Here is a 20,194-nt window from a genome sequence, read left to right on the forward strand (position 1 = left end):
GTAGTTAGGTCTCCTCTTTACTCCCATACAGTAGTTAGGTCTTCTCTGTGCTTCCATATAGTAGTTAGGTCTCCTCTGTGCTCTCATATAGTAGTTAGGTCTCCTCTGTGCTCCCATACAGTAGTTAGGTCCCCTCTGTGCTCCCATATAGTAGTTAGGTCTCCTCTGTGCTCCCATATAGTAGTTGGGTCTCCTCTGTGTTCCTATATATTAGTTAGGTCTCCTCTGTGCTCCTATATAGAAGTTAGGTCTCCTCTGTGCTCCCCTATAGTAGTTAGGTCTCCTCTTTACTCCCATACAGTAGTTAGGTCTCCTCTGTGCTCCCATATAGTAGTAAGGTCTCCTCTGTGCTCCCATATAGTAGTTAGGTCTCCTCTGTGCTCCCCTATTGTAGTTAGGTCTCCTCTTTACTCCCATACAGTAGTTAGGTCTCCTCTGTGCTCCCATATAGTAGTTAGGTCTCCTCTGTGCTTCCATATAGTAGTTAGGTCTCCTTTGTGCTTCTATATAGTAGTTAGGTCTCCTCTGTGCTCCCATATAGTAGTTAGGTCTCTGTGCTCCCATATAGTAGTTAGGTCTCCTCTGTGCTCCCATACAGTAGTTAGGTCTTCTCTGTGCTCCCATACAGTAGTTAGGTCTCCTCTGTGCTCCAATATAGTAGTTAGGTCTCCTCTGTGCTCCCATATAGTAGTTAGGTCTTCCATGTGCTCCCATATAGTAGTTAGGTCTTCTCTGTGCTCCCATATAGTAGTTAGGTCTCCTCTTTACTCCCATACAGTAGTTAGGTCTTCTCTGTGCTTCCATACAGTAGTTAGGTCTCCTCTGTGTTCCCATATAGTAGTTAGGTCTCCTCTGTGCTCCCATATAGTAGTTAGGTCTCCTCTGTGCTCCCATATAGTAGTTAGGTCTCCTCTGTGTTCCCATATAGTAGTTAGGTCTCCTCTGTGCTTCCTTATATTAGTTAGGTCTCCTCTGTGCTCCCATATAGTAGTTAGGTCTCCTCTGTGTTCCCATATAGTAGTTAGGTCTCCTCTGTGCTCCCATATAGTAGTTAGGTCTCCTCTGTGCTCCCATATAGTAGTTAGGTCTCCTCTGTGCTCCCATATAGTAGTTGGGTCTCCTCTGTGTTCCCATATATTAGTTAGGTCTCCTCTGTGCTCCCATATAGTAGTTAGGTCTCCTCTGTGCTCCCATATAGTAGTTGGGTCTCCTCTGTGTTCCTATATATTAGTTAGGTCTCCTCTGTGCTCCTATATAGAATTTAGGTCTCCTCTGTGCTCCCCTATAGTAGTTAGGTCTCCTCTTTACTCCCATATAGTAGTAAGGTCTCCTCTGTGCTCCCATATAGTAGTTAGGTCTCCTCTGTGCTTCCATATAGTAGTTAGGTCTCCTTTGTGCTTCCATATAGTAGTTAGGTCTCCTCTTTGCTCCCATATAGTAGTTAGGTCTCCTCTGTGCTCCCATATAGTAGTTAGGTCTCCTCTGTGCTCCCATATAGTAGTTAGGTCTCCTCTGTGCTCCCATATAGTAGTTAGGTCTCCTCTGTGCTCCCATATAGTAGTTAGGTCTCCTCTGTGCTCCCATATAGTAGTTAGGTCTCTGTGCTCCCATATAGTAGTTAGGTCTCCTCTGTGCTCCCATACAGTAGATAGGTCTTCTCTGTGCTCCCATACAGTAGTTAGGTCTCCTCTGTGCTCCCATATAGTAGTTAGGTCTCCTCTGTGCTTCCATATAGTAGTTAGGTCTCCTCTGTGCTTCCATATAGTACTTAGGTCTCCTCTGTGCTTCCATATAGTACTTAGGTCTCCTCTGTGCTCCCATATGGCAGTTAGGACTCCTCTGTGTTCTTATATAGTAGTTAGGTCTCCTCTGTGCTCCCATATAGTAGTTAGGCCTCCTCTGTGCTCCCATATAGTAGTTAGGTCTCCTCTGTGTTCCCATATAGTAGTTAGGTCTCCTCTGTGTTCTTATATAGTAGTTAGGTCTCCTCTGTGCTCCCATATAGTAGTTCGGTCTCCTCTGTGCTCCCATATAGTAGTTAGGTCTCCTCTGTGTTCTTATATAGTAGTTAGGTCTCCTCTGTGTTCTTATATAGTAGTTAGGTCTCCTCTGTGTTCTTATATAGTAGTTAGGCCTCCTCTGTGCTCCCATATAGTAGTTAGGTCTCCTCTGTGTTCCCATATAGTAGTTAGGTCTCCTCTGTGTTCTTATATAGTACTTAGGTCTCCTCTGTGCTTCCATATAGTACTTAGGTCTCCTCTGTGCTCCCATATGGCAGTTAGGACTCCTCTGTGTTCTTATATAGTAGTTAGGTCTCCTCTGTGCTCCCATATGGTAGTTAGGTCTCCTCTGTGTTCTTATATAGTAGTTAGGTCTCCTCTGTGCTCCCATATAGTAGTTAGGTCTCCTCTGTGCTCCCATATAGTAGTTAGGTCTCCTCTGTGTTCTTATATAGTAGTTAGGTCTCCTCTGTGCTTCCATATAATAGTTAGGTCTTCTCTGTGTTCCCATATAGTAGTTAGGTCTCCTCTGTGCTCCCATACAGTAGTTAGGTCTTCTCTGTGCTCCCATATAGTAGTTAGGTCTCCTCTGTGCTCCCATATAGTAGTTAGGTCTCCTCTGTGCTCCTATATAGTAGTTAGGTCTCCTCTGTGTTCCCATATAGTAGTTAGGTCTCCTCTGTGCTCCCATACAGTAGTTAGGTCTTCTCTGTGCTCCCATACAGTAGTTAGGTCTCCTCTGTGCTCCCATATAGTAGTTAGGTCTCCTCTGTGCTTCCATATAGTAGTTAGGTCTCCTCTGTGCTTCCATATAGTACTTAGGTCTCCTCTGTGCTCCCATATGGCAGTTAGGACTCCTCTGTGTTCTTATATAGTAGTTAGGTCTCCTCTGTGCTCCCATATAGTAGTTAGGTCTCCTCTGTGCTCCCATATAGTAGTTAGGTCTCCTCTGTGTTCCCATATAGTAGTTAGGTCTCCTCTGTGTTCTTATATAGTAGTTAGGTCTCCTCTGTGTTCTTATATAGTAGTTAGGTCTCCTCTGTGCTCCCATATAGTAGTTAGGTCTCCTCTGTGTTCTTATATAGTACTTAGGTCTCCTCTGTGCTTCCATATAGTACTTAGGTCTCCTCTGTTTTCCCATATAGTAGTTAGGTCTCCTCTGTGCTCCCATATAGTAGTTAGGTCTCCTCTGTGCTCCCATATAGTAGTTAGGTCTCCTCTGTGCTCCCATATAGTAGTTAGGTCTCCTCTGTGCTTCCATATAATAGTTAGGTCTTCTCTGTGTTCCCATATAGTAGTTAGGTCTCCTCTGTGCTCCCATACAGTAGTTAGGTCTTCTCTGTGCTCCCATATAGTAGTTAGGTCTCCTCTGTGCTCACATACAGTAGTTAGGTGTCCTCTGTGTTCTTATATAGTAGTTAGGTCTTCTCTGTGCTCCCATATAGTAGTTAGGTCTCCTCTGTGTTCTTATATAGTAGTTAGGTCTCCTCTGTGCTCCCATATAGTAGTTAGGTCTCCTCTGTGCTCCCATATAGTAGTTAGGTCTCCTCTGTGCTCCCATATAGTAGTTAGGTCTCCTCTGTGTTCCCATATAGTAGTTAGGTCTCCTCTGTTTTCCCATATAGTAGTTAGGTCTTCCATGTGCTCCCATATAGTAGTTAGGTCTCCTCTGTGCTCCCCTATAGTAGTTAGGTCTCCTCTGTGCTCCCCTATAGTAGTTAGGTCTCCTCTTTACTCCCATACAGTAGTTAGGTCTCCTCTGTGCTCCCATATAGTAGTTAGGTCTCCTCTGTGCTCCCATATAGTAGTTAGGTCTCCTCTGTGTTCCCATATAGTAGTTAGGTCTCCTCTGTGTTCTTATATAGTAGTTAGGTCTCCTCTGTGCTCCCATATAGTAGTTAGGTCTCCTCTGTGCTCCCATATAGTAGTTAGGTCTCCTTTGTGCTTCCATATAGTAGTTAGGTCTCCTCTGTGCTCCCATATAGTAGTTAGGTCTCCTCTGTGCTCCCATATAGTAGTTAGGTCTCCTCTGTGCTCCCATATAGTAGTTAGGTCTCCTCTGTGCTCCCATATAGTAGTTAGGTCTCCTCTGTGCTCCCATATAGTAGTTAGGTCTCCTCTGTGTTCCCATATAGTAGTTTGGTCTCCTCTGTGCTCCCATATAGTAGTTTGGTCTCCTCTGTGCTCCCATATAGTAGTTAGGTCTCCTCTGTGCTCCCATATAGTAGTTAGGTCTCCTCTGTGTTCTTATATAGTAGTTAGGTCTCCTCTGTGCTCCCATATAGTAGTTAGGTCTCCCCTGTGCTCCCATATAGTAGTTAGGTCTCCTCTGTGCTCCCATATAGTAGTTAGGTCTCCTCTGTGTTCCCATATAGTAGTTAGGTCTCCTCTGTTTTCCCATATAGTAGTTAGGTCTTCCATGTGCTCCCATATAGTAGTTAGGTCTCCTCTGTGCTCCCCTATAGTAGTTAGGTCTCCTCTGTGCTCCCCTATAGTAGTTAGGTCTCCTCTTTACTCCCATACAGTAGTTAGGTCTCCTCTGTGCTCCCATATAGTAGTTAGGTCTCCTCTGTGCTCCCATATAGTAGTTAGGTCTCCTCTGTGTTCCCATATAGTAGTTAGGTCTCCTCTGTGTTCTTATATAGTAGTTAGGTCTCCTCTGTGCTCCCATATAGTAGTTAGGTCTCCTCTGTGCTCCCATATAGTAGTTAGGTCTCCTCTGTGTTCCCATATAGTAGTTAGGTCTCCTCTGTGTTCTTATATAGTAGTTAGGTCTCCTCTGTGCTCCCATATAGTAGTTAGGTCTCCTCTGTGCTCCCATATAGTAGTTAGGTCTCCTTTGTGCTTCCATATAGTAGTTAGGTCTCCTCTGTGCTCCCATATAGTAGTTAGGTCTCCTCTGTGCTCCCATATAGTAGTTAGGTCTCCTCTGTGCTCCTATATAGTAGTTAGGTCTCCTCTGTGTTCCCATATAGTAGTTAGGTCTCCTCTGTGCTCCCATACAGTAGTTAGGTCTTCTCTGTGCTCCCATACAGTAGTTAGGTCTCCTCTGTGCTCCCATATAGTAGTTAGGTCTCCTCTGTGCTTCCATATAGTAGTTAGGTCTCCTCTGTGCTTCCATATAGTACTTAGGTCTCCTCTGTGCTTCCATATAGTACTTAGGTCTCCTCTGTGCTCCCATATGGCAGTTAGGACTCCTCTGTGTTCTTATATAGTAGTTAGGTCTCCTCTGTGCTCCCATATAGTAGTTAGGCCTCCTCTGTGCTCCCATATAGTAGTTAGGTCTCCTCTGTGTTCCCATATAGTAGTTAGGTCTCCTCTGTGTTCTTATATAGTAGTTAGGTCTCCTCTGTGTTCTTATATAGTAGTTAGGTCTCCTCTGTGCTTCCATATAGTACTTAGGTCTCCTCTGTGCTCCCATATGGTAGTTAGGTCTCCTCTGTTTTCTTATATAGTAGTTAGGTCTCCTCTGTGCTCCCATATAGTAGTTAGGTCTCCTCTGTGCTCCCATATAGTAGTTAGGTCTCCTCTGTGCTTCCATATAATAGTTAGGTCTTCTCTGTGTTCCCATATAGTAGTTAGGTCTCCTCTGTGCTCCCATACAGTAGTTAGGTCTTCTCTGTGCTCCCATATAGTAGTTAGGTCTCCTCTGTGCTCACATACAGTAGTTAGGTGTCCTCTGTGTTCTTATATAGTAGTTAGGTCTTCTCTGTGCTCCCATATAGTAGTTAGGTCTCCTCTGTGTTCTTATATAGTAGTTAGGTCTCCTCTGTGCTCCCATATAGTAGTTAGGTCTCCTCTGTGCTCCCATATAGTAGTTAGGTCTTCCATGTGCTCCCATATAGTAGTTAGGTCTTCCATGTGCTCCCATATAGTAGTTAGGTCTCCTCTGTGCTCCCATATAGTAGTTAGGTCTCCTCTTTACTCCCATACAGTAGTTAGGTCTTCTCTGTGCTTCCATATAGTAGTTAGGTCTCCTCTGTGCTCCCATATAGTAGTTAGGTCTCCTCTGTGTTCCCATATAGTAGTTAGGTCTCCTCTGTGCTCCCATATAGTAGTTAGGTCTCCTCTGTGCTCCCATATAGTAGTTAGGTCTCCTCTGTGTTCCCATATAGTAGTTAGGTCTCCTCTGTGCTCCCTTATATTAGTTAGGTCTCCTCTGTGCTCCCATATATTAGTTAGGTCTCCTCTGTGCTCCCATATAGTTGTTAGGTCTCCTCTGTGCTCCCATATAGTAGTTAGGTCTCCTCTGTGCTCCCATATAATAGTTGGGTCTCCTCTGTGTTCCCATATATTAGTTAGGTCTCCTCTGTGCTCCCACATAGTAGTTAGGTCTCCTCTGTGCTCCCATATAGTAGTTAGGTCTCCTCTGTGTTCTTATATAGTAGTTAGGTCTCCTCTGTGTTCTTATATAGTAGTTAGGTCTCCTCTGTGCTCCCATATAGTAGTTGGGTCTCCTCTGTGCTCCCATATAGTAGTTGGGTCTCCTCTGTGCTCCCATATAGAAGTTAGGTCTCCTCTGTGCTCCCATATAGTAGTTAGGTCTCCTCTGTGCTCCCATATAGTAGTTAGGTCTCCTCTTTACTCCCATACAGTAGTAAGGTCTCCTCTGTGCTCCCATATAGTAGTAAGGACTCCTCTGTGCTCCCATATAGTAGTTAGGTCTCCTCTGTGCTTCCATATAGTAGTTAGGTCTCCTCTGTGCTCCCATATAGTAGTTAGGTCTCCTCTGTGCTCCCATATAGTAGTAAGGTCTCCTCTGTGCTCCCATATAGTATTTAGGTCTCCTCTGTGTTCCCATATAATAGTTAGGTCTCTTATGTGTTCCCATATAGAAGTTAGGTCTCCTCTGTGTTCCCATATAGTAGTTAGGTCTGCTCTGTGTTCCCATACAGTAGTTAGGTCTGCTCTGTGCTCCCATATAGTAGTTAGGTCTCCTCTGTGTTCCCATATAGTAGTTAGGTCTGCTCTGTGTTCCCATATAGTAGTTAGGTCTCCTCTGTGTTCCCATATAGTAGTTAGGTCTCCTCTGTGCTCCCATATAGTAGTTAGGTCTTCTCTGTTTTCCCATATAGTAGTTAGGTCTCCTCTGTGTTCCCATATAGTAGTTAGGTCTCCTCTATGCTCCCCTATAGTAGTTAGGTCTCCTCTGTGCTCCCATATAGTAGTTAGGTCTCCTCTTTACTCCCATACAGTAGTTAGGTCTTCTCTGTGCTTCCATATAGTAGTTAGGTCTCCTCTGTGCTCCCATATAGTAGTTAGGTCTCCTCTGTGCTCCCATACAGTAGTTAGGTCTCCTATGTGCTCCCATATAGCAGTTAGGTCTCCTCTGTGTTCTTAGAAAATAGTTAGGTCTCCTCTGTGTTCCCATGTAGTAGTAAGGTCTCATCTGTGTTCCCATATAGTAGTTAGGTCTCCTCTGTGCTCCCATATAGTAGTTAGGTGTCCTCTGTGCTCCCATATAGTAGTTTGGTTTCCTCTGTGCTCCCATATAGTAGTTAGGTCTCCTCTGTGCTCCCATATAGTAGTTAGGTCTCCTCTTTGCTCCCATACAGTAGTTAGGTCTCCTCTGTGCTCCCATATAGTAGTTAGGTCTCCTCTGTGCTCCCATACAGTAGTTAGGTCTCCTCTGTGCATAGAAGTTAGGTCTCCTCTGTGCTCCCCTATAGTAGTTAGGTCTCCTCTTTACTCCCATACAGTAGTAAGGTCTCCTCTGTGCTCCCATATAGTAGTTAGGTCTCCTCTGTGCTTCCATATAGTAGTTAGGTCTCCTTTGTGCTTCCATATAGTAGTTAGGTCTCCTCTGTGCTTCCATATAGTAGTTAGGTCTCCTCTCTGCTCCCATATAGTAGTTAGGTCTCCTCTGTGCTCCCATACAGTAGTTAGGTCTCTTCTGTGCTCCCATATAGTAGTTGGGTCTCCTCTGTGTTCCCATATATTAGTTAGGTCTCCTCTGTGCTCCCATATAGTAGTTAGGTCTCCTCTGTGCTCCCATATAATAGTTAGGTCTCCTCTGTGTTCTTATATAGTAGTTAGGTCTCCTCTGTGCTCCCATATAGTAGTTAGGTCTCCTCTGTGCTCCCATATAGTAGTTGGGTCTCCTCTGTGTTCCCATATATTAGTTAGGTCTCCTCTGTGCTCCCATATAGAAGTTAGGTCTCCTCTGTGCTCCCCTATAGTAGTTAGGTCTCCTCTTTGCTCCCATACAGTAGTTAGGTCTCCTCTGTGCTCCCATATAGTAGTAAGGTCTCCTCTGTGCTCCCATATAGTAGTTAGGTCTCCTCTGTGCTCCCATATAGTAGTTAGGTCTCCTCTGTGCTCCCATATAGTAGTTAGGTCTCCTCTGTTCTCCCATATAGTAGTTAGGTCTCCTCTGTGCTCCCATATAGTAGTTAGGGCTCCTCTGTGCTCCCATATAGTAGTTAGGTCTCCTCTGTGCTCCCATATAGTAGTTAGGTCTCCTCTGTGTTCCCATATAGTAGTTAGGTCTCCTCTGTGTTCCCATATAGTAGTTAGGTCTCCTCTGTGTTCCCATATAGTAGTTAGGTCTCCTCTGTGCTCCCATATAGTAGTTAGGTCTCCTCTTTGCTCCCATATAGTAGTTGGGTCTCCTCTGTGTTCCCATATATAAGTTAGGTCTCCTCTGTGCTCCCATATAGTAGTTAGGTCTCCTCTGTGCTCCCATATAGTAGTTAGGTCTCCTCTGTGCTCCCATATAGTAGTTAGGTCTCCTCTGTGCTCCCATATAGTAGTTTGGTTTCCTCTGTGCTCCCATATAGTAGTTAGGTCTCCTCTGTGCTCCCATATAGTAGTTAGGTCTCCTCTTTACTCCCATACAGTAGTTAGGTCTTCTCTGTGCTTCCATATAGTAGTTAGGTCTCCTCTGTGCTCTCATATAGTAGTTAGGTCTCCTCTGTGCTCCCATACAGTAGTTAGGTCCCCTCTGTGCTCCCATATAGTAGTTAGGTCTCCTCTGTGCTCCCATATAGTAGTTGGGTCTCCTCTGTGTTCCTATATATTAGTTAGGTCTCCTCTGTGCTCCTATATAGAAGTTAGGTCTCCTCTGTGCTCCCCTATAGTAGTTAGGTCTCCTCTTTACTCCCATACAGTAGTTAGGTCTCCTCTGTGCTCCCATATAGTAGTAAGGTCTCCTCTGTGCTCCCATATAGTAGTTAGGTCTCCTCTGTGCTCCCCTATTGTAGTTAGGTCTCCTCTTTACTCCCATACAGTAGTTAGGTCTCCTCTGTGCTCCCATATAGTAGTTAGGTCTCCTCTGTGCTTCTATATAGTAGTTAGGTCTCCTCTGTGCTCCCATATAGTAGTTAGGTCTCTGTGCTCCCATATAGTAGTTAGGTCTCCTCTGTGCTCCCATACAGTAGTTAGGTCTTCTCTGTGCTCCCATACAGTAGTTAGGTCTCCTCTGTGCTCCAATATAGTAGTTAGGTCTCCTCTGTGCTCCCATATAGTAGTTAGGTCTTCCATGTGCTCCCATATAGTAGTTAGGTCTTCTCTGTGCTCCCATATAGTAGTTAGGTCTCCTCTTTACTCCCATACAGTAGTTAGGTCTTCTCTGTGCTTCCATACAGTAGTTAGGTCTCCTCTGTGTTCCCATATAGTAGTTAGGTCTCCTCTGTGCTCCCATATAGTAGTTAGGTCTCCTCTGTGCTCCCATATAGTAGTTAGGTCTCCTCTGTGTTCCCATATAGTAGTTAGGTCTCCTCTGTGCTTCCTTATATTAGTTAGGTCTCCTCTGTGCTCCCATATAGTAGTTAGGTCTCCTCTGTGTTCCCATATAGTAGTTAGGTCTCCTCTGTGCTCCCATATAGTAGTTAGGTCTCCTCTGTGCTCCCATATAGTAGTTAGGTCTCCTCTGTGCTCCCATATAGTAGTTGGGTCTCCTCTGTGTTCCCATATATTAGTTAGGTCTCCTCTGTGCTCCCATATAGTAGTTAGGTCTCCTCTGTGCTCCCATATAGTAGTTGGGTCTCCTCTGTGTTCCTATATATTAGTTAGGTCTCCTCTGTGCTCCTATATAGAATTTAGGTCTCCTCTGTGCTCCCCTATAGTAGTTAGGTCTCCTCTTTACTCCCATATAGTAGTAAGGTCTCCTCTGTGCTCCCATATAGTAGTTAGGTCTCCTCTGTGCTTCCATATAGTAGTTAGGTCTCCTTTGTGCTTCCATATAGTAGTTAGGTCTCCTCTTTGCTCCCATATAGTAGTTAGGTCTCCTCTGTGCTCCCATATAGTAGTTAGGTCTCCTCTGTGCTCCCATATAGTAGTTAGGTCTCCTCTGTGCTCCCATATAGTAGTTAGGTCTCCTCTGTGCTCCCATATAGTAGTTAGGTCTCCTCTGTGCTCCCATATAGTAGTTAGGTCTCTGTGCTCCCATATAGTAGTTAGGTCTCCTCTGTGCTCCCATACAGTAGATAGGTCTTCTCTGTGCTCCCATACAGTAGTTAGGTCTCCTCTGTGCTCCCATATAGTAGTTAGGTCTCCTCTGTGCTTCCATATAGTAGTTAGGTCTCCTCTGTGCTTCCATATATTACTTAGGTCTCCTCTGTGCTTCCATATAGTACTTAGGTCTCCTCTGTGCTCCCATATGGCAGTTAGGACTCCTCTGTGTTCTTATATAGTAGTTAGGTCTCCTCTGTGCTCCCATATAGTAGTTAGGCCTCCTCTGTGCTCCCATATAGTAGTTAGGTCTCCTCTGTGTTCCCATATAGTAGTTAGGTCTCCTCTGTGTTCTTATATAGTAGTTAGGTCTCCTCTGTGCTCCCATATAGTAGTTCGGTCTCCTCTGTGCTCCCATATAGTAGTTAGGTCTCCTCTGTGTTCTTATATAGTAGTTAGGTCTCCTCTGTGTTCTTATATAGTAGTTAGGTCTCCTCTGTGTTCTTATATAGTAGTTAGGCCTCCTCTGTGCTCCCATATAGTAGTTAGGTCTCCTCTGTGTTCCCATATAGTAGTTAGGTCTCCTCTGTGTTCTTATATAGTACTTAGGTCTCCTCTGTGCTTCCATATAGTACTTAGGTCTCCTCTGTGCTCCCATATGGCAGTTAGGACTCCTCTGTGTTCTTATATAGTAGTTAGGTCTCCTCTGTGCTCCCATATGGTAGTTAGGTCTCCTCTGTGTTCTTATATAGTAGTTAGGTCTCCTCTGTGCTCCCATATAGTAGTTAGGTCTCCTCTGTGTTCTTATATAGTAGTTAGGTCTCCTCTGTGCTTCCATATAATAGTTAGGTCTTCTCTGTGTTCCCATATAGTAGTTAGGTCTCCTCTGTGCTCCCATACAGTAGTTAGGTCTTCTCTGTGCTCCCATATAGTAGTTAGGTCTCCTCTGTGCTCCCATATAGTAGTTAGGTCTCCTCTGTGCTCCTATATAGTAGTTAGGTCTCCTCTGTGTTCCCATATAGTAGTTAGGTCTCCTCTGTGCTCCCATACAGTAGTTAGGTCTTCTCTGTGCTCCCATATAGTAGTTAGGTCTCCTCTGTGCTCCCATATAGTAGTTAGGTCTCCTCTGTGCTTCCATATAGTAGTTAGGTCTCCTCTGTGCTTCCATATAGTACTTAGGTCTCCTCTGTGCTCCCATATGGCAGTTAGGACTCCTCTGTGTTCTTATATAGTAGTTAGGTCTCCTCTGTGCTCCCATATAGTAGTTAGGTCTCCTCTGTGTTCCCATATAGTAGTTAGGTCTCCTCTGTGTTCTTATATAGTAGTTAGGTCTCCTCTGTGTTCTTATATAGTAGTTAGGTCTCCTCTGTGCTCCCATATAGTAGTTAGGTCTCCTCTGTGTTCTTATATAGTACTTAGGTCTCCTCTGTGCTTCCATATAGTACTTAGGTCTCCTCTGTGCTCCCATATGGTAGTTAGGTCTCCTCTGTGTTCTTATATAGTAGTTAGGTCTCCTCTGTGCTCCCATATAGTAGTTAGGTCTCCTCTGTGCTCCCATATAGTAGTTAGGTCTCCTCTGTGCTTCCATATAATAGTTAGGTCTTCTCTGTGTTCCCATATAGTAGTTAGGTCTCCTCTGTGCTCCCATACAGTAGTTAGGTCTTCTCTGTGCTCCCATATAGTAGTTAGGTCTCCTCTGTGCTCACATACAGTAGTTAGGTGTCCTCTGTGTTCTTATATAGTAGTTAGGTCTTCTCTGTGCTCCCATATAGTAGTTAGGTCTCCTCTGTGTTCTTATATAGTAGTTAGGTCTCCTCTGTGCTCCCATATAGTAGTTAGGTCTCCTCTGTGCTCCCATATAGTAGTTAGGTCTCCTCTGTGCTCCCATATAGTAGTTAGGTCTCCTCTGTGTTCCCATATAGTAGTTAGGTCTCCTCTGTTTTCCCATATAGTAGTTAGGTCTTCCATGTGCTCCCATATAGTAGTTAGGTCTCCTCTGTGCTCCCCTATAGTAGTTAGGTCTCCTCTGTGCTCCCCTATAGTAGTTAGGTCTCCTCTTTACTCCCATACAGTAGTTAGGTCTCCTCTGTGCTCCCATATAGTAGTTAGGTCTCCTCTGTGCTCCCATATAGTAGTTAGGTCTCCTCTGTGTTCCCATATAGTAGTTAGGTCTCCTCTGTGTTCTTATATAGTAGTTTGGTCTCCTCTGTGCTCCCATATAGTAGTTAGGTCTCCTCTGTGCTCCCATATAGTAGTTAGGTCTCCTCTGTGTTCCCATATAGTAGTTAGGTCTCCTCTGTGTTCTTATATAGTAGTTAGGTCTCCTCTGTGCTCCCATATAGTAGTTAGGTCTCCTCTGTGCTCCCATATAGTAGTTAGGTCTCCTTTGTGCTTCCATATAGTAGTTAGGTCTCCTCTGTGCTCCCATATAGTAGTTAGGTCTCCTCTGTGCTCCCATATAGTAGTTAGGTCTCCTCTGTGCTCCCATATAGTAGTTAGGTCTCCTCTGTGCTCCCATATAGTAGTTAGGTCTCCTCTGTGCTCCCATATAGTAGTTAGGTCTCCTCTGTGTTCCCATATAGTAGTTTGGTCTCCTCTGTGCTCCCATATAGTAGTTTGGTCTCCTCTGTGCTCCCATATAGTAGTTAGGTCTCCTCTGTGCTCCCATATAGTAGTTAGGTCTCCTCTGTGTTCTTATATAGTAGTTAGGTCTCCTCTGTGCTCCCATATAGTAGTTAGGTCTCCTCTGTGCTCCCATATAGTAGTTAGGTCTCCTCTGTGCTCCCATATAGTAGTTAGGTCTCCTCTGTGTTCCCATATAGTAGTTAGGTCTCCTCTGTTTTCCCATATAGTAGTTAGGTCTTCCATGTGCTCCCATATAGTAGTTAGGTCTCCTCTGTGCTCCCCTATAGTAGTTAGGTCTCCTCTGTGCTCCCCTATAGTAGTTAGGTCTCCTCTTTACTCCCATACAGTAGTTAGGTCTCCTCTGTGCTCCCATATAGTAGTTAGGTCTCCTCTGTGCTCCCATATAGTAGTTAGGTCTCCTCTGTGTTCCCATATAGTAGTTAGGTCTCCTCTGTGTTCTTATATAGTAGTTAGGTCTCCTCTGTGCTCCCATATAGTAGTTAGGTCTCCTCTGTGCTCCCATATAGTAGTTAGGTCTCCTCTGTGTTCCCATATAGTAGTTAGGTCTCCTCTGTGTTCTTATATAGTACTTAGGTCTCCTCTGTGCTCCCATATAGTAGTTAGGTCTCCTTTGTGCTTCCATATAGTAGTTAGGTCTCCTCTGTGCTCCCATATAGTAGTTAGGTCTCCTCTGTGCTCCCATATAGTAGTTAGGTCTCCTCTGTGCTCCTATATAGTAGTTAGGTCTCCTCTGTGTTCCCATATAGTAGTTAGGTCTCCTCTGTGCTCCCATACAGTAGTTAGGTCTTCTCTGTGCTCCCATACAGTAGTTAGGTCTCCTCTGTGCTCCCATATAGTAGTTAGGTCTCCTCTGTGCTTCCATATAGTAGTTAGGTCTCCTCTGTGCTTCCATATAGTACTTAGGTCTCCTCTGTGCTTCCATATAGTACTTAGGTCTCCTCTGTGCTCCCATATGGCAGTTAGGACTCCTCTGTGTTCTTATATAGTAGTTAGGTCTCCTCTGTGCTCCCATATAGTAGTTAGGCCTCCTCTGTGCTCCCATATAGTAGTTAGGCCTCCTCTGTGTTCCCATATAGTAGTTAGGTCTCCTCTGTGTTCTTATATAGTAGTTAGGTCTCCTCTGTGTTCTTATATAGTAGTTAGGTCTCCTCTGTGCTTCCATATAGTACTTAGGTCTCCTCTGTGCTCCCATATGGTAGTTAGGTCTCCTCTGTTTTCTTATATAGTAGTTAGGTCTCCTCTGTGCTCCCATATAGTAGTTAGGTCTCCTCTGTGCTCCCATATAGTAGTTAGGTCTCCTCTGTGCTTCCATATAATAGTTAGGTCTTCTCTGTGTTCCCATATAGTAGTTAGGTCTCCTCTGTGCTCCCATACAGTAGTTAGGTCTTCTCTGTGCTCCCATATAGTAGTTAGGTCTCCTCTGTGCTCACATACAGTAGTTAGGTGTCCTCTGTGTTCTTATATAGTAGTTAGGTCTTCTCTGTGCTCCCATATAGTAGTTAGGTCTCCTCTGTGTTCTTATATAGTAGTTAGGTCTCCTCTGTGCTCCCATATAGTAGTTAGGTCTCCTCTGTGCTCCCATATAGTAGTTAGGTCTTCCATGTGCTCCCATATAGTAGTTAGGTCTTCCATGTGCTCCCATATAGTAGTTAGGTCTCCTCTGTGCTCCCATATAGTAGTTAGGTCTCCTCTTTACTCCCATACAGTAGTTAGGTCTTCTCTGTGCTTCCATATAGTAGTTAGGTCTCCTCTGTGCTCCCATATAGTAGTTAGGTCTCCTCTGTGTTCCCATATAGTAGTTAGGTCTCCTCTGTGCTCCCATATAGTAGTTAGGTCTCCTCTGTGCTCCCATATAGTAGTTAGGTCTCCTCTGTGTTCCCATATAGTAGTTAGGTCTCCTCTGTGCTCCCTTATATTAGTTAGGTCTCCTCTGTGCTCCCATATATTAGTTAGGTCTCCTCTGTGCTCCCATATAGTAGTTAGGTCTCCTCTGTGCTCCCATATAATAGTTGGGTCTCCTCTGTGTTCCCATATATTAGTTAGGTCTCCTCTGTGCTCCCACATAGTAGTTAGGTCTCCTCTGTGCTCCCATATAGTAGTTAGGTCTCCTCTGTGTTCTTATATAGTAGTTAGGTCTCCTCTGTGTTCTTATATAGTAGTTAGGTCTCCTCTGTGCTCCCATATAGTAGTTGGGTCTCCTCTGTGCTCCCATATAGTAGTTGGGTCTCCTCTGTGCTCCCATATAGAAGTTAGGTCTCCTCTGTGCTCCCATATAGTAGTAAGGACTCCTCTGTGCTCCCATATAGTAGTTAGGTCTCCTCTGTGCTTCCATATAGTAGTTAGGTCTCCTCTGTGCTCCCATATAGTAGTTAGGTCTCCTCTGTGCTCCCATATAGTAGTTAGGTCTCCTCTGTGCTCCCATATAGTAGTTAGGTCTCCTCTGTGCTCCCATATAGTAGTTAGGTCTCCTCTGTGTTCCCATATAGTAGTTAGGTCTCCTCTGTGTTCCATATAGTAGTTAGGTCTCCTCTGTGCTCCCATATAGTAGTTGGGTCTCCTCTGTGTTCCCATATATTAGTTAGGTCTCCTCTGTGCTCCCACATAGTAGTTAGGTCTCCTCTGTGCTCCCATATAGTAGTTAGGTCTCCTCTGTGTTCTTATATAGTAGTTAGGTCTCCTCTGTGTTCTTATATAGTAGTTAGGTCTCCTCTGTGCTCCCATATAGTAGTTGGGTCTCCTCTGTGCTCCCATATAGTAGTTGGGTCTCCTCTGTGCTCCCATATAGAAGTTAGGTCTCCTCTGTGCTCCCATATAGTAGTTAGGTCTCCTCTGTGCTCCCCTATAGTAGTTAGGTCTCCTCTTTACTCCCATACAGTAGTAAGGTCTCCTCTGTGCTCCCATATAGTAGTAAGGTCTCCTCTGTGCTCCCATATAGTAGTTAGGTCTCCTCTGTGCTTCCATATAGTAGTTAGGTCTCCTTTGTGCTTCCATATAGTAGTTAGGTCTCCTCTGTGCTCCCATATAGTAGTTAGGTCTCCTCTGTGCTCCCATATAGTAGTTAGGTCTCCTCTGTGCTCCCATATAGTAGTTAGGTCTCCTCTGTGCTCCCATATAGTAGTTAGGTCTCCTCTGTGTTCCCATATAGTAGTTAGGTCTCCTCTGTGTTCCCATATAGTAGTTAGGTCTCCTCTGTGCTCCCATAAAGTAGTTAGGTCTCCTCTGTGCTCCCATAAAGTAGTTAGGTCTCTGTGCTCCCATATAGTAGTTAGGTCTCCTCTGTGCTCCCATACAGTAGTTAGGTCTCCTCTGTGCTCCAATACAGTAGTTAGGTCTCCTCTGCGCTCCCATATAGTAGTTAGGTCTTCCATGTGCTCCCATATAGTAGTTAGGTCTCCTCTTTACTCCCATACAGTAGTTAGGTCTTCTCTGTGCTTCCATATAGTAGTTAGGTCTCCTCTGTGCCCCCATATAGTAGTTAGGTCTCCTCTGTGCTCCCATATATTAGTTAGGTCTCCTCTGTGCTCCCATATAGTAGTTAGGTCTCCTCTGTGCTCCCATATAGTAGTTAGGTCTCCTCTGTGCTCCCATATAGTAGTTAGGTCTCCTCTGTGCTCCCATATAGTAGTTAGGTCTCCTCTGTGCTCCCATATAGTAGTTAGGTCTCCTCTGTGCTCCCATATAGTAGTTAGGTCTCCTCTGTGCTCCCATATAGTAGTTAGGTCTCCTCTGTGCTCCCATATAGTAGTTAGGTCTCCTCTGTGCTCCCATATATTAGTTAGGTCTCCTCTGTGCTTCCATACAGTAGTTAGGTCTCCTCTGTGTTCCCATACAGTAGTAAGGTCTCCTCTGTGCTCCCATATAGTAGTAAGGTCTCCTCTGTGCTCCCATACAGTAGTTAGGTCTCCTCTGTGTTCCCATATAGTAGTTAGGTCTCCTCTTTACTCCCATACAGTAGTTAGGTCTTCTCTGTGCTTCCATATAGTAGTTAGGTCTCCTCTGTGCTCCCATACAGTAGTTAGGTCTCCTCTGTGCTCCCATACAGTAGTTAGGTCTCCTCTGTGCTCCCATACAGCAGTTAGGTCTCCTATGTGCTCCCATATAGCAGTTAGGTCTCCTCTGTGTTCTTATAAAATAGTTAGGTCTCCTCTGTGTTCCCATATAGTAGTTAGGTCTCCTCTGTGCTCCCATATAGTAGTAAGGTCTCCTCTGTGCTCCCATATAGTATTTAGGTCTCCTCTGTGTTCCCATATAATAGTTAGGTCTCTTATGTGTTCCCATATAGAAGTTAGGTCTCCTCTGTGTTCCCATACAGTAGTTAGGTCTGCTCTGTGCTCCCATATAGTAGTTAGGTCTCCTCTGTGTTCCCATATAGTAGTTAGGTCTCCTCTGTGTTCCCATATAGTAGTTAGGTCTCCTCTGTGCTCCCATACAGTAGTTAGGTCTCCTCTGTGTTCCCATATAGTAGTTAGGTCTCCTCTTTACTCCCATACAGTAGTTAGGTCTTCTCTGTGCTTCCATATAGTAGTTAGGTCTCCTCTGTGCTCCCATACAGTAGTTAGGTCTCCTCTGTGCTCCCATACAGTAGTTAGGTCTCCTCTGTGCTCCCATACAGCAGTTAGGTCTCCTATGTGCTCCCATATAGCAGTTAGGTCTCCTCTGTGTTCTTATAAAATAGTTAGGTCTCCTCTGTGTTCCCATATAGTAGTTAGGTCTCCTCTGTGCTCCCATATAGTAGTAAGGTCTCCTCTGTGCTCCCATATAGTATTTAGGTCTCCTCTGTGTTCCCATATAATAGTTAGGTCTCTTATGTGTTCCCATATAGAAGTTAGGTCTCCTCTGTGTTCCCATACAGTAGTTAGGTCTGCTCTGTGCTCCCATATAGTAGTTAGGTCTCCTCTGTGTTCCCATATAGTAGTTAGGTCTCCTCTGTGTTCCCATATAGTAGTTAGGTCTCCTCTGTGCTCCCATATAGTAGTTAGGTCTTCTCTGTTTTCCCATATAGTAGTTAGGTCTCCTCTGTGTTCCCATATAGTAGTTAGGTCTCCTCTATGCTCCCCTATAGTAGTTAGGTCTCCTCTGTGCTCCCATATAGTAGTTAGGTCTCCTCTTTACTCCCATACAGTAGTTAGGTCTTCTCTGTGCTTCCATATAGTAGTTAGGTCTCCTCTGTGCTCCCATATAGTAGTTAGGTCTCCTCTGTGCTCCCATACAGTAGTTAGGTCTCCTATGTGCTCCCATATAGCAGTTAGGTCTCCTCTGTGTTCTTAGAAAATAGTTAGGTCTCCTCTGTGTTCCCATATAGTAGTAAGGTCTCATCTGTGTTCCCATATAGTAGTTAGGTCTCCTCTGTGCTCCCATATAGTAGTTAGGTGTCCTCTGTGCTCCCATATAGTAGTTTGGTTTCCTCTGTGCTCCCATATAGTAGTTAGGTCTCCTCTGTGCTCCCATATAGTAGTTAGGTCTCCTCTTTGCTCCCATACAGTAGTTAGGTCTCCTCTGTGCTCCCATATAGTAGTTAGGTCTCCTCTGTGCTCCCATACAGTAGTTAGGTCTCCTCTGTGCATAGAAGTTAGGTCTCCTCTGTGCTCCCCTATAGTAGTTAGGTCTCCTCTTTACTCCCATACAGTAGTAAGGTCTCCTCTGTGCTCCCATATAGTAGTTAGGTCTCCTCTGTGCTTCCATATAGTAGTTAGGTCTCCTTTGTGCTTCCATATAGTAGTTAGGTCTCCTCTGTGCTTCCATATAGTAGTTAGGTCTCCTCTCTGCTCCCATATAGTAGTTAGGTCTCCTCTGTGCTTCCATATAATAGTTAGGTCTTCTCTGTGTTCCCATATAGTAGTTAGGTCTCCTCTGTGCTCCCATACAGTAGTTAGGTCTTCTCTGTGCTCCCATATAGTAGTTAGGTCTCCTCTGTACTCCCATATAGTAGTTAGGTCTCCTCTGTGCTCCAATATAGTAGTTAGGTCTCCTCTGTGCTCCCATATAGTAGTTAGGTCTCCTCTGTGCTCCCATATAGTAGTTAGGTCTCCTCTGTGCTCCCATATAGTAGTTAGGTCTCCTCTGTGCTCCCATATATTAGTTAGGTCTCCTCTGTGCTTCCATACAGTAGTTAGGTCTCCTCTGTGTTCCCATACAGTAGTAAGGTCTCCTCTGTGCTCCCATATAGTAGTAAGGTCTCCTCTGTGCTCCCATACAGTAGTTAGGTCTCCTCTGTGTTCCCATATAGTAGTTAGGTCTCCTCTTTACTCCCATACAGTAGTTAGGTCTTCTCTGTGCTTCCATATAGTAGTTAGGTCTCCTCTGTGCTCCCATACAGTAGTTAGGTCTCCTCTGTGCTCCCATACAGTAGTTAGGTCTCCTCTGTGCTCCCATACAGCAGTTAGGTCTCCTATGTGCTCCCATATAGCAGTTAGGTCTCCTCTGTGTCCTTATAAAATAGTTAGGTCTCCTCTGTGTTCCCATATAGTAGTTAGGTCTCCTCTGTGCTCCCATATAGTAGTAAGGTCTCCTCTGTGCTCCCATATAGTATTTAGGTCTCCTCTGTGTTCCCATATAATAGTTAGGTCTCTTATGTGTTCCCATATAGAAGTTAGGTCTCCTCTGTGTTCCCATACAGTAGTTAGGTCTGCTCTGTGCTCCCATATAGTAGTTAGGTCTCCTCTGTGTTCCCATATAGTAGTTAGGTCTCCTCTGTGTTCCCATATAGTAGTTAGGTCTCCTCTGTGCTCCCATATAGTAGTTAGGTCTTCTCTGTTTTCCCATATAGTAGTTAGGTCTCCTCTGTGTTCCCATATAGTAGTTAGGTCTCCTCTATGCTCCCCTATAGTAGTTAGGTCTCCTCTGTGCTCCCATATAGTAGTTAGGTCTCCTCTTTACTCCCATACAGTAGTTAGGTCTTCTCTGTGCTTCCATATAGTAGTTAGGTCTCCTCTGTGCTCCCATATAGTAGTTAGGTCTCCTCTGTGCTCCCATACAGTAGTTAGGTCTCCTATGTGCTCCCATATAGCAGTTAGGTCTCCTCTGTGTTCTTAGAAAATAGTTAGGTCTCCTCTGTGTTCCCATATAGTAGTAAGGTCTCATCTGTGTTCCCATATAGTAGTTAGGTCTCCTCTGTGCTCCCATATAGTAGTTAGGTGTCCTCTGTGCTCCCATATAGT

This window comes from Hyla sarda, unplaced genomic scaffold (genome assembly GCF_029499605.1).
Source record: "Hyla sarda isolate aHylSar1 unplaced genomic scaffold, aHylSar1.hap1 scaffold_320, whole genome shotgun sequence".
Lineage (NCBI taxonomy): Eukaryota > Metazoa > Chordata > Amphibia > Anura > Hylidae > Hyla > Hyla sarda.